This window comes from Aotus nancymaae, unplaced genomic scaffold (assembly GCF_030222135.1).
Source record: "Aotus nancymaae isolate 86718 unplaced genomic scaffold, 86718_ANA_hifiasm-v0.15.2.pri h1tg000075l, whole genome shotgun sequence".
Lineage (NCBI taxonomy): Eukaryota > Metazoa > Chordata > Mammalia > Primates > Aotidae > Aotus > Aotus nancymaae.
In genome coordinates this window covers 5,188,490-5,201,054 of record NW_026988490.1, presented here as the reverse complement: position 1 = coordinate 5,201,054, position 12,565 = coordinate 5,188,490, and the positions used below count along the sequence as shown (strand labels likewise).

General features: G+C 56.2%; 1 non-coding gene and 1 pseudogene across 1 annotated transcript; both read left to right on the top strand.

Moving 5' to 3' along the window:
- The first annotated feature begins 2,327 nt into the window (after positions 1-2,327).
- LOC135271142 (U7 small nuclear RNA) lies at positions 2,328-2,390 on the top strand. The gene has a single exon (XR_010339251.1). It is a non-coding gene; the product is annotated as a U7 small nuclear RNA (small nuclear RNA).
- A 1,746-nt stretch (positions 2,391-4,136) lies between these two features.
- On the top strand, positions 4,137-12,136 carry LOC135271063 (NUT family member 2G-like; annotated as a pseudogene).
- The last annotated feature ends 429 nt before the right edge of the window (positions 12,137-12,565 follow it).

Below are 12,565 nucleotides of genomic sequence, written 5' to 3'. Positions count from 1 at the left end.
TTTTCCGTGGTGAAATTTGTGCTGTTGGCAGGCACAGTGGCTCCTGTCTGTCATCCTAGCACTTTGGGAGGCCGAGGCGGGCGGATCACGAAGCTAGGAGTTCAAGACCAGCCTGGCCAACATGTTGAAACCCCATCTCTACTAAAAATGCAAAAATTAGCTAAGTTCCTGCAGAAAGGGTACTCCCACTAGCCATTGTGGCACGAAGAGTACAATGAACAAAGGAAAACATACACATCTCTCCCTGACACATTTGGGGTCGTCCTTACTGCTGTGTCTCATCTCCGTTGGCTGGAGCCAGACCTCACCATCTAAACTAAAACCCGACTGGCTGATAACTTAAGACTTTTCTAAACAGGTGAAAGCCATGCAGAGCAGGGACATGCCTGTGAGCACGTCCAGCACAGATATCTCCGTTAAAATACAAGGACATAGAATGTACTACGTGCCTGTGAGCACGGCATGTCTAACAGCTACTTAGGATAGGGCTTCTAGTAAAAAGGCAAGAAGGCTTTTGAAGGAAGTGTTTAAAACGATTATTCCTAACATTTATGAATCTTTCCTAAACAAGAAACAAAACTTTGAGGAGGAATTCTTTTTTCCTTCCCACAGTTTAATTTGCAGGGTCCCGGTTGCAGAACCCAACAGTGTAGCAGAAGAGTTCCCTTTCTTTCCATGCATATGGAACCGAAAGAGAGAGAGAGGAGAGAGAGGGAGAGAGAGAAAGAGAGAGAGACAGACAGACAGACAGAGAGAGAGAGAGAGAGAGAGAGAGAAACAGGAGGTCCAGAGCCACCCAGGGCAACCCCCACCCCAACAAGGAGTTCACAAAGCCTCTTTCCTGGGGTGACTGCAGCATGTCTCTTGCCTTCTGGGGAGCCCCCACCCTGAGATCATACATTAAACCCTCCAGCCTAGGACAGTGAAAAGGTCCCCACAGGTGATTCCGTGGGGTCTCCCAGCTGTGGGGTCTACCAGGCACGGGGGCCTAAGTTCTGGGTGTGTCAGAGCCACGTAACGCACTGCCTGGGGGGGCCCAGGTCCTGCACCTCCCAGCCTGGCCCCCACAGGGGCTCCGCCTCCATCTGTTGGGGTATCGAGCCCTGGTGTGGGAAATCTCTCTGATGAAGGTTCCCAGGCTTATAAAACAAGGAAACAAGGCCAGGCACGGTGCCTCACGCCTGTAATCCCAGCACTCTGCGAGGCCGAGGCGGGCGGATCATGAGGTCAAGAGGTCAAGACCAGCCTGGCCAACATGGTGAAACCCCGTCTCTAGTGAAAATACAAAAAACTTAGCTGGGCCTGGTGGTGAGCACCTGTTTTCCCAGCTACTCAGGAGGCTGAGGCAGAATTGCTTGAACCCGGGAGGCAGAAGTTTCAGTGAGCCAAGGTCACACCACTGTACTCCAGCCTGGCGCCTGGTGATGGAGTGAGACTCTGTCTCAAAAAAAAAAAAAAAACATGGAAAACACGTTTTTGTGTTTTGTTCTGTTTTGAGATGACGTCTCGCTGTGTTGCCCAGGCTGGAGTGCAGTGGCACGATCTTGGGTTCCAGCGATCCTCCTGTCTCAGCCTCCCAAGTAGCTGGGATTACAGGTGCACACCACCACACCAGGCTATATTTTTTTTTTGTATTTTTAGTAGAAACGAGGTTTTGCACCATGTTGGCCAGGCTGGTCTTGAACTCGTGACCTCGGGTGATCTACCCACCTCAGCATCCCAAAGTGCTGGGATGACAGGCGTGAGGCAGCGCACCTGGACAGGGTTTCTCGTTATCAGAATCCCCCTATGCCTCTGTAGCCAGGAGCTCTTTTCTTCTCCCCTCCTTCTTTCTGGCCTAATCAACTCTGCTCCTTAAAACCACTCCACCTGCGTCCCGGTCATTTCACCTAAACTTGCTCATGCTCTGACCAGCGCGTGGTATTCCTAAGCCAACAGCACCACCTAGTGGAAACAGAAATCCTCTTCATAACACACATCGCCAGTCCTCTGCCATCCCCTTCATTCCCCTCTCATACCGTTAAACCGGAGGGTCTGGCCGCGCCGTGGCTCATGCCTGTCATCCCAGCACCTTGGGAGGCCGTGGTGGGCGGATCACGAGCTCAAGAGTTCGAGACCAGCCTGGCCAACATGGTGAAACCCCGTCTCTACTAAAAGTAGGAAAATTAGCCAGGCGTGGTGGCGGGCACCTGTAGACCCTGCTACTCGGGAGGCTGAGGCAGGAGAATGCCTTGAACCAGGGAGGCGGAGGTTGCAGTGAGCCGAGATTGCACCACTGCACTCCAGCCTGGGGGACAGAGTGAGATTCTGTCTCAAAATAAAATAAAAAGTGTTACAGCTCTTTTAGAATTTGTCTAGCAGCCTTTCTGTTTTTTTGCCGGAAAGCCCCTAAAAAATTTATTTAAAAAAAATATAATAAAATAAAAAAATAAAATTAAATAAGGCCAGGCATGGTAGCGCACACCTGTAATCCCAGCATTTTGTGATGCCGAGGTAGGCAGATTACCTGAGGTCGGGAGTTCAAGACCGACCTAACCAACATGGAGAAACCCGTCCCTATAAAATTAAATTAAATTAAATTAAATTAAATCAGGCTCTAAGCTACTTCTCTGATGGGAGAGCTCTGCTTTCAACAGTTAGGAGGAAGATGGCTTCTGTAGCCACATTTGAGTCTGGATATTGTCCCATCAGCAGGAAAATTGCCATTCTGTTCCTACTTTTTTTTTTCTTTCTTTCTTTCTTTCTTTTAGAGATGCAGTCTTGCTCTGTTGCCCAGGCTGGAGTGCAGTGGCGCAATCTCAGCTCACTGCAACCTCTGCCTTCAGGTTCAGGCGATTCTCCTGCCTCAGCTTCCCAAGTAGCTAGGATTACAGGCACACGCAACCACGCCCAGCTAATTTTTGTATGTTTGGTAGAAAGAGGTTTCACCATGTTGGCCAGGCTGGTCTTCAACTTCCGACATCAGGTGATCCACCCATCTTGGCCTCCCATAGTGCTGGGATTACAGGCGTGAGCCACTGTGCTTGGTATTATGTAAGATTTTTAAGGACTAAATTAGCCTGTTGACAGTTTCAGATCTGAGGAATGTTCCAGATGGACCTGGGGTCTCCTCTCAGAAATGGGACCCAGAGGGGCAGGGCATAGTGGCTCACGCCTGTAATCCCAGCACTTTCAGAGGCCAAGGCCTGAGGTTAGGAGTTCAAGACCAGTCTGGCCAACATGGTGAAACTTCGTCTCACTAGTGAACTACAAAATGTAGCCGGGCATCGTGGCACATGCCTGTGATCCCAGCTTCTTGGGAGGCTGAGGGAGGAGAATCATTTGAAGCCGGAAGGCGGAGGTTGCAGTGAGCTGAGATCACGTCACTGCATTCCAGCCTGGCTGACAAAAAAAAAAAAAAAAAAAAAAAAAAGAAATGGGATGTGGATGAAGGGAAGGAGCCCCCATCTCCTAGAGAAGAGGCTCACCTCAGCAGACTTCAAACTGCAAACCCACCTTGGGCCCCAAACACAGGGGGAGTTAGGAATTAGTGCTCTTAGCTGGGTGCAGGTGCTCACGCCTGTAATGCCAGCACTTTGGGAGGTCGAGGCGGGTGGATCACGAGGTCAAGATATGGAGACCGTCCCGGTCAACATGGTGAAACCCCGTCTCTACTAAAAATACAAAAAGAAAATTAGCTGGACATGGTGGCGCGTGCCTGTAATCCCAGCTACTCAGGAGGCTGAGGCAGGAGAATTGCCTGAACCCAGGAGGCAGAGGTTGCAGTGAGCCGAGATCGTGCCATTGCACTTCAGCCTGGGTAACAAGAGCGAAACTCCGTCCCAAGGAAAAAAAAAAAAAAAAAAGTTGCCTGAAGAGGTGCACACAGTCTGCGCTGCTGCCCTCCAGCTGGAAGGGATTCTCAGTTCTTTCCTATTGGCTGGAGCCCTTCACAGAATGTCCCCCACCCCTTCCAGTACCTGCTGCACTGCCCCTCCCCCTCTGCAGAATGTCTGGGGTCCTAAGTTCTAAACTGCTTTACTTTCAAATTTTACCGGACCTACCTGAACTCAGGAGAATCTGTTGAGGCAGGTCACTCTCTGGGTCCTGCTCTTGACTTTTCTCATCGTGGAAACTGTCAGACAGCGGTGATCAGCACCCAGCCTGAGGGGATGGCTTCAAATGGAGGTGAGTCTGTAGGGACAGGGGCATTATCCAAGTCTCTGTCACGTTTCAAATCCTTGGGAATTCAAATTTGACACTGCCCCAGGGACAGCTGATAGGGCTAGTGTCGAGGACAGAGGGAGCACTGGATGTCCCCAAAGACATCACACCTGGAGAGGGCCATGGCACCCTGAGTCTGTGGTTAGGGAGGACGGCTCCTTGGAGGTGGACCAAGATGCCTGGGGGAATACACCGTGTAGGGGAAAGGATGGAGTGGATGTACTGATTCTTTCTAGAGGGGGACAGGTCACGTCACCGTGTGTTTGTAGGGAGTGGTGGGATCGTGTTGTGCCGGTGGCCCAATGAAGATGGCGGGCAAGCCTGAGCCCTGTGTTATGTCTTCGGGCACCTGGACGGTGCCCTTCCATAGTGTTCAGAGGGATTTGGACTGGACTTTTCTAGATCTTAGGGAGGAGTGAGGAGAAGTCGTCTCAGCCAGAGACGACTGTTGGGTGTGATGGCTGGGACAGAGCATGCAGTGACAGCCTCTGGGTGGGCGAGCCTGGGGCTACTGTAACTGCCGCAGCCTCTCAGCTCGCTCCCCAGAGGTGGCTTCTCAGTCAGTTCAGGTAGCTGTTGGCTTTAACAGGGGTGGGGGCAGTGGGGAAGTTCAGGCAACACGGCCTGGGCTTCCCAGGTTGTTCTGAATTGTTCGTCCTTTTGTGGAAGCGCAGGTCTTCAGACCCACTTCCTCTTGTCTGCTAGCTCACGGCCTGTCCTCTGCACTTTGTGTTTCTGTGGAGATCAACAATTTGCCTCTATTCCATGTCTACTACCTCATGAACAGGGGACAGGTGTGGACTCTTGCTGGTTCTCAGTGGAAAGGTCTGGAAAGACTGCTTTCCTTTTCAGTAGAGGAAGGAGAGTAGCACACAAAGAGGAAGATGGTCCTCTTATTATTATTATTCAAGTTAGGATGTGTGTCCTGACTGATGAAGTGCATGTGCTGTATCCCTGTTCCCCTTGACTGGAGACTGCATGAAGTCCTAGCGAACAGGGATGAGCTCCAGACAACTTTGCCACACCTGGCCTGTGGCCCAAGAACCTCTGGTTCTTGGTTGGTCACTCTATTCAGTTATTGGGAGCTCAAAGGAAAAGGACCAGAGATGGGCTCGTTGTCCCACGACCTACCGTAACGTGACCAGCAGCTGTGAAAATCTCCAGACACCCCCCCCTCCCCCCCGACAGCCCCACTGCTCACCGCTTGCTGGCTGTGCTCTAATCGTGTGCCGCTCTTGCTGGCTGTGCAATGACAGTATCTCAGGGAACTCCACCACTGCTTCTCAGACCTGCTCCCTGGCAACGGAGCTTCCTGAGTGGCAGCCAGGACCACCGAGCACTGAGGAAAGTGTCGCCTGACTCTGACCCATATTTAGCACTTGCTGGGCATGGTGCCAGAACAATCACTTGCACACTGGGTGTGATGCGTATGGGTTCTCTTCAGGGCTCACAGGGTGCTGGCTTGGGAGAGATTTCCATCCAGTGGTTTTCTTTCATTGTTTCTTTTTCAAGACGGAGTCTTGCTCTGTCACCCAGGCTAGAATGCAGTGGTGCAATCTGGGTTAACTGCCAGGCTCTCTAGTGAAGGGACCCTCCTACGGAGGAACAGAGCATGCGATGCACAATCAGGGACACTTGCAAGCTGCAGTTTCCCTGTCACATGCCCTCAGTTGTACGACACCCCTCTGATTCCCCAGTGACTAGGGCAGACCTGGAGACCCCAGCTCATTCACCTCTTTCCTTCATCTCCACAGCATGCCCAGAGCTGGAACCGGGTGTCACCAAGAACCCTGGCGCCTCCATGCCAGTGTTCACGGCTCTGTCCTTTGCCACACCTGCTCCTGGCCCAGCAGATGGGCCGCAACTCGTGACGGCAGTGGTTCCTCCAGGCGGCCCTCCGGTGCTGTCTGCCTTCCCCAGGACCCCTCTGGTGGCAGGACAGGATGGCCAAGGCCTGAATTGGGCCGAGGCTTCCAACGTCCTTGTCCAGATGAAGACAGAAGTGGGGCCTGTGAAGGCCCCTCAGGCACAGACCTTGGTCCTACCTCAGGCTCCCCTCGTCTGGCAGGCTCCAGGTGCCATCTGTGAGGGAGTGGCATGTCCACTTCCCTCACCCCTGGCGGCTGTCCCTGTGGTGCCCGCTATGGCTGCCCACATCATTGGGGGCACCCAGGCCTGTGACGGAGGCTGGTCCCAGGGCCTTCCTCCTCCAGCACCACCACCTGCTCCCCAGCTGGGCCCCATCATGGCTCCAGGGAATGCTCGTCCATGGTCACAAGGGGTTCATGGAGAGGGCAGCCTGGCTCCCTCCCAGGCGAAGGCCCCGCCGGACAACTCCTGCAACCCCCAGAGCGTGTATGAGAACTTCCGACTCTGGCAGCACTACAAGCCCCTGGCCCGGAGGCACCTTCCCCAGAGTCCGAACACGGAAGCGCTTTCCTGTTTCTTCATGTGAGTGTCCTCGGGGCACCGGAGCTCACCCTGAAGCTCACCCATAAAGAGGCTGCTGGATGGACGGAAGGTCACGCTGTTCAGGGGAGCTTGCAGGGTAGTCTTGAAGGCGACAGGTTGAGCTATGGAAGGGCACATTTTCGGCAACATTCATCTGGCTGCCGCTCAGGACAGACTCTCAGGGCCCTCATCTCACCTGCCCCTCACTGTCCCGTGAGTCCAGCCAATCCTTACTGGGCAGGTATTTGCAGCTTTGCCCTCGATCCCTTCTAGAAAAAGGGACGACGTTCCTTCATTCAGAGGATGGTGAAGAGGTGACTTGAGCTCACACATGAGGCACACAGCACAGTGCCCGGCACATGCTGGGACACGTTACATGATAACTGTTAATGATTACTGTCCCTACTGCTATCGTTATCAGGACTAGGCTATCTAGGACAGTGTTCCCCAAAGCCACGGGCTCCAGTGATGACTCTGAGGGCACCACGAGCCCAGCAGCCCAGGGCCACGGACTGTGGTGACTGAGGCAGCAATGCCAGCATCTGAGAGTTTGTCGATTCAGTCCCAGTTCTGCCTCTCTCCATCCTGCGGTGCCTCCGTGATCCTGTGTCCCCCGCTGATGAGCAAACCCGTACTCCACGGGAGCTTGAGCACATCCACCAGGCAACACACTGGCCACTCCCCTAGGCAAGTCCCCTGCCCAGGGTGTAGGTGTAAGGAGGCCCCATCTTTGTCCCAAAAAATCTTGCTGCCCCTGCATCCTGGAACTGGTTGCATTCTCCCTTGGAGCCGAGTCCCAGTGCACTGGGGACCCTGATTCGTGGAGTAGAGTTGCCCCAGGCTCACAGGCTTGGCGTGGAGTGGGCTTCGACGCCGTTCTGCTTTAGTTCTGGTTTCTACTCGTCTCCAGGACTCTGAGGCTGCATCCCCAGGGGCCGCCTTGCTCCAGAGTCTCCAGGAAGCTGGTTAAATGCTCAGTCCTGGGGCCTTGGAACCTGCATGTTAACCCTCGCTCCCCGGTCATTCTGTGGGTGCGCTGTCTCAGTCAGCTCGGGCTCCGCCATAACTAATCCTATAGACTGGGTGCTTTATCAGGACACGCTCACGTCTCCCAGTTCCAGAGATCGGAAGTACCAGATCAAAGCAACAGCATATTGGTGTCCTGGGTGGAGAGGGCTGCCTCTGGCTGTGTCCTCTTGCGGGTGAGAGGGAGAGCCCTGGTGTCTCCTACTGCCCTTATCGGGGCTCGGATGCCATGATGGGAACTCACCCTCATGACCTGCTCTAACCCCGATTAACTCCAAGAACTGACACACCATGGACGGATTAGGGCTTCAGCACAGGAATGCCGGGGACACTCATGTTTCACACATAGTACTGAGTTCATTTGTCAACACTGTAACACTGAGGACTCGAGGGGCAGTTGGAGAGACCAGCCGGTGGCTTGTGTTGATGACTGATCTTGGGGGCATATCCTGCCCACGTGGGGGAGAACAGGACAGGGACAGATGGCAGGACATGTGTGGGGGGGACAGGGGCCGGGTGTTGGGACCAGTGGGCTTGGGACGGAGGGTGGGCTTATGGACTGGGACTGACTGCACTGCCTTACAGCCCAGTTCTCAGATCCCTGGCCCGGCGGAAGCCCACCATGATCCTGGAGGAGGGACTGTGGCGAGCCGTGCAGGAATGGCAGCACACGAGCACGTTTGACCGGATGATCTTCTACTAGATGGCGGGAAAGTGAGTCTGGGGTGCAGGGGCAGAGCCCACATGGCAGGGTGACAGAGGGTGACAGAAGCCGGATGGCCATGGTGGCTTCTCAGTGTGGAGCATGAGGAGGGTGTGGACAAACGAAGGCCCTCCTGGGCCCCTGGCTCCCTCAGGAAGCTGCTCCTCCCTCCTGGAGTGCTCTGGGGTCTCTATCCGGCCCTGGTGGGAAGCCACGCCCTGCTTGGCCTCGGGCCAACCCCTGCCAGACACTAAGGGTCAGGGACGGAGGAGCCAGCATCACAGCCCAAAGGAGATCACTGCCAGCTGTGAGGATGGGGAGAAGGGGCGCTGGGGACTATAGACAGAGCGGGGTGCACTCTCCTCACAGCAGTGGCCAGAAGTCGGTTTTCGCCCATCCCAGCCTGGCCAGGATTGGAGAAACCTGCGCTGGGTCAGGGGAGACCTGCGTCCAGGACACCATGAGACCCATCTCTGGCCTGCCTGCCTTTGCTCCTCGTAGTCCCTTCCCTTAAGACAGAAAGACAGCAGCCTCAGGGGAAAGGGGCCCTGTCTTTTGCACCCAGCTTTTGCTTCCTCCCGACCGGGGTCTCCCACGCTTCATCTTCCTGGGTTATCCTTCAGGGACCCACAGTCCCAACCTCAGGACTCATGCAACTGGGCAACATCATGGACGCCTTCTGCCATAAACCCCACCCCTGGTGCCCTCCTGGGCCTCGTGGCCCTGACTTAAGTCAGAAAGCCCTGTTGATGCCATGGGCTCTGCAGGGGCCGGGTGAGGGAGGGAGAGCCCAGAACTCTGGGAGTAGTTCCCTCTGGGACTGGGGGATGGGCCCCAAGGAGGGCCTGGACAGCCTGCCTGAGGCATGCCTTCCCATCCCTGCCATCGGCTGCTGCCTGGTCCTGGGGGCAGAGGGCCTGGACCCTCTCAGGATGGCCTACACCTTCTTCACCCCAGGTTCCTGGAGTTTGAGGCTGAGGAGGAGATGCAGATTCAGAAGTCGCAGTGGATGAAGGGGCCCCAGTGCCTGCCTCCTCCAGCCCTGCCGAGGCTTGAACCTCAGGGACCGTCGGCCCCTGAGGTGGTCAAGCAGCCAGGTATGGCTTCCCACATTCCCACAGGAGCCACGGCAAAGTCCAGAGGGGCCGAGGGAGGCCACTGTCCCCACACCCCATGCCTCCCTTCAAGAGAGGGATTTGTTCCTTCCAACAAGACAGCTCAGGGGAGCTGGGGGGCTGGGCGGCCCGTGCTCATCAAGTGGGTATTCACCTGGTCAGGTTTCCTAGCTACTCTCTCCCCTCGCCATTCCAAAACTCAACAATCTGCTCAGGAAGCAGGGATGAGCGGGTGGAGTACTCAGCATATCAGTGACTCCAAGCTTCCTCCAAAAGGATGCTGTCTCACATGTGCCCCTCCTGTGGCGTCTCTTCCAGGGGCGCTGTGGTTTAGGTGGTCCTGACCCAGCTGGGACCCACTTCAGCTCCCTGAGCCCTGCCCTCCCCTGTGTGATGCAGGCAGGAGGAGCAGCCCTCACCACGCCCATCCTCCTCCCTCCCTGCCTCAGTGTACCTTCCCAGCAAGGCCGGCCCCAAGGCCCCACCTGCCTGCCTGCCACCACCCAGGCCCCAGCGGCCAGCGGAGACCAAGGCCCACCTGACATCACCCAGGCCGCAGCAGCCAGCGGAGACCAAGGCCCCCGAGGAGATCCCCCCTGAAGTGGTGCAGGAGTATGTGGACATCGTACAGGAGCTGCTGGGGCCTCCCGTTGGGGCCATGGGGGAGCTCAACGGAGAATGGGAAGAGGGCGAAGTGAAGCAGGAAGGGGACGGGATGCTTCTAGACCCAGGTGTCCTGAGCTATGCTGACAATCTGTGTTCCCAGAAAGACTTCATCACCAAGGTGGGCTAGCCTCAAGTGCTGGAGTCTGCAGAATTCGAGGGGGTGGCACTCACAGGTCCTTGGAATTAAGCTCTGTTCCTTAGCTCCTCCGCAGTAGATGGCTGTGTGTGTTGCCATCGATTTGACTGTCTGCGTATGTGATTGTGTCTGTGTCTTTGTGTCTGTGATCGGTTACTCTGTGTCTGTGTGGGCGTGAGTGTGGAGTGTGGAAATTACTTGTGTCCATTTTCCTGTGCCATATGTGGGTCTCTTTGTGTGTCTGTGTGTGGTTTGTGTGTCTCTGTCTGCATGTGTGTACGCTACCAGGTCTATGGTCTGTGTGTGTAGCTGTGGTCGCCATGATATGAGACAGCTCCAGAAGGGTGGGGACGGGGCGCTCACTGCTTTCTGCATCTCCTCCAGGTGTCCTTGGCTCCAGGTTACTCCCTGCCCGGGAAGCTCACACCGTCTCCCTTCTGTTTCCAGGTGGAGGCCGTCATTCACCCCCGATTCCTGGAAGAATTGCTTTCCCCAGATCCACACATGGATTTCTTGGCCCTAAGCCAGGAGCTGGAGCAGGAGGAAGGACTCACCCTTGCCCAGGTAGAGCAGGGAGGGAGGGGAACCCAGGTACCCTGGGGGCAGGAGGGACCCGGCACATAAGCCCCACCTGATTGTCCACCCCACCCTGCGGGGGATGCTCGGCTTCTTGGGGAGCCACTCCGAGGCGGGGAGGTGCGGGTTCAGATGGAGTAGGATGGAGAGGAGCCAGGGAGGGGAGTCAGGATGCAAACTGCAGTGAGGCCCAGCGGGATGCCCAGCGGAGCCACACCCTCTGTCTTTGACAGGAAGCCCAGCTGCCTCAGGCTTCCCTGCCTGCCGCCCAAGCGCCTTGGTCTTCACCACCCTGGGCCCTGTTCACACTTGAGGCAGAGCCAGTAAGTGCCCCCTTTACTCCCGCAGGTAGCAGAGAAGCACCTCCTATCCTTGAAGGAGGAACGGTGTGAGAGGGCAGTCCCTAGTCATGGCACCACCCAGCTGGACTCAATCTCTTCTAAGTCTGCAGCGGGCCAAGGAGCAGAGAGAGATGTGCCTGGCCTGCCCACCCCAGACGGCTGCCCGGGACGCTCAGAGACAAGGCAGTGTGTGCACTGGGATGGCCAGGTCCAAAAACCCTGTTGTGCTTTTGGAGAGGCTGGATTCTCACAGGCCGAGGGCTGCCCGGCCAAACTCTCCTTCCCAGGATCACAGACCCACCCCCCAGAGGGCTTCCCGGGACCCTCAGGGACGAGGCAGGGTGCGCACTGGGATGGTCAGGTCCATAAACCCTGTTGCGGTTTTGGAGAGACTGGATTCCCGCTGGCTGAGGGCTGCCCGGCCAGACTCTCCTCCCCAGGACCATAGACCCACCTGCCCAGGTGTGGGGACCAAGGACACCTGGGGTCTCCCTGGAGCCTCTGCTGTCAGGAGTCACGCAGGCTGTCTAAGGGGTCAAGTGAGGAGGGGAGGGAAATCCCTGGCATAGTTTCTGCCGTGGGTACCAACTACAGGCTGCGGCCCTGGAAGCTGTCCCAGAGCCCTGTCCCTGCCTCGGGCCTTCTCAGCCTAGAAGGGCGGGAACCCCAGGGAGCTCTTCAGTCCCAATCTGTAAAGAGAAGAGACCTCAGCCCAGCACCCGCTCCTGCCACCAAGTCCAAGAAGCGAGCTCTCTTCAGAGGCCCATCCCCTGTTCAGATGCCCCACCTAAGGCCTGGGCTCAGAGTCTCTGGGGCGCAGTCCCTGGCTTGGGGGCTGGGTGGCCCCTCGCAGTCTAAAAAGAGAAAGGGTGACCCCTTCTTCTCTAAGAGGAAGAAAATGCAGCATTGTAGTCAGTAGAGGGACAGGGCAGGCTCTCTGGTGCCAATCCCCAAGGGTGGGGCTCTCAACTCTCGGACCCTCAGGCCATCAGGTGCCTCAAAGCAAAGACTTCTCCCCCAGTGCTGATCTTGCTGGGCCTTAGCTTGATGGGGGAGGGTGGGGGAAGGAAGGGGCAGGAGGGAGGGGAGGGAGAGGGTGGCTCAACCGGAAGGGAGGGCCTAGGGGTAGGGGGCGGGGAGCAAAACCTTGGAGGGCTCATGTGTAAATCTGAATAAACACAGTTGTGTTGGAAATGCTCTCCGGGCTGCTGCCTCTGTCCTCAGGGCTGTGCTGCTCAGTGGAGGGGGTCTGTGAGGGAGTACAGAGGGCCTGGGAGATGCCAGGCACTGGGTACCCACGGGGGCCAGCCCCACGCCTTCCTCCAGGTGTAGGCTGCCCCTTCAGATG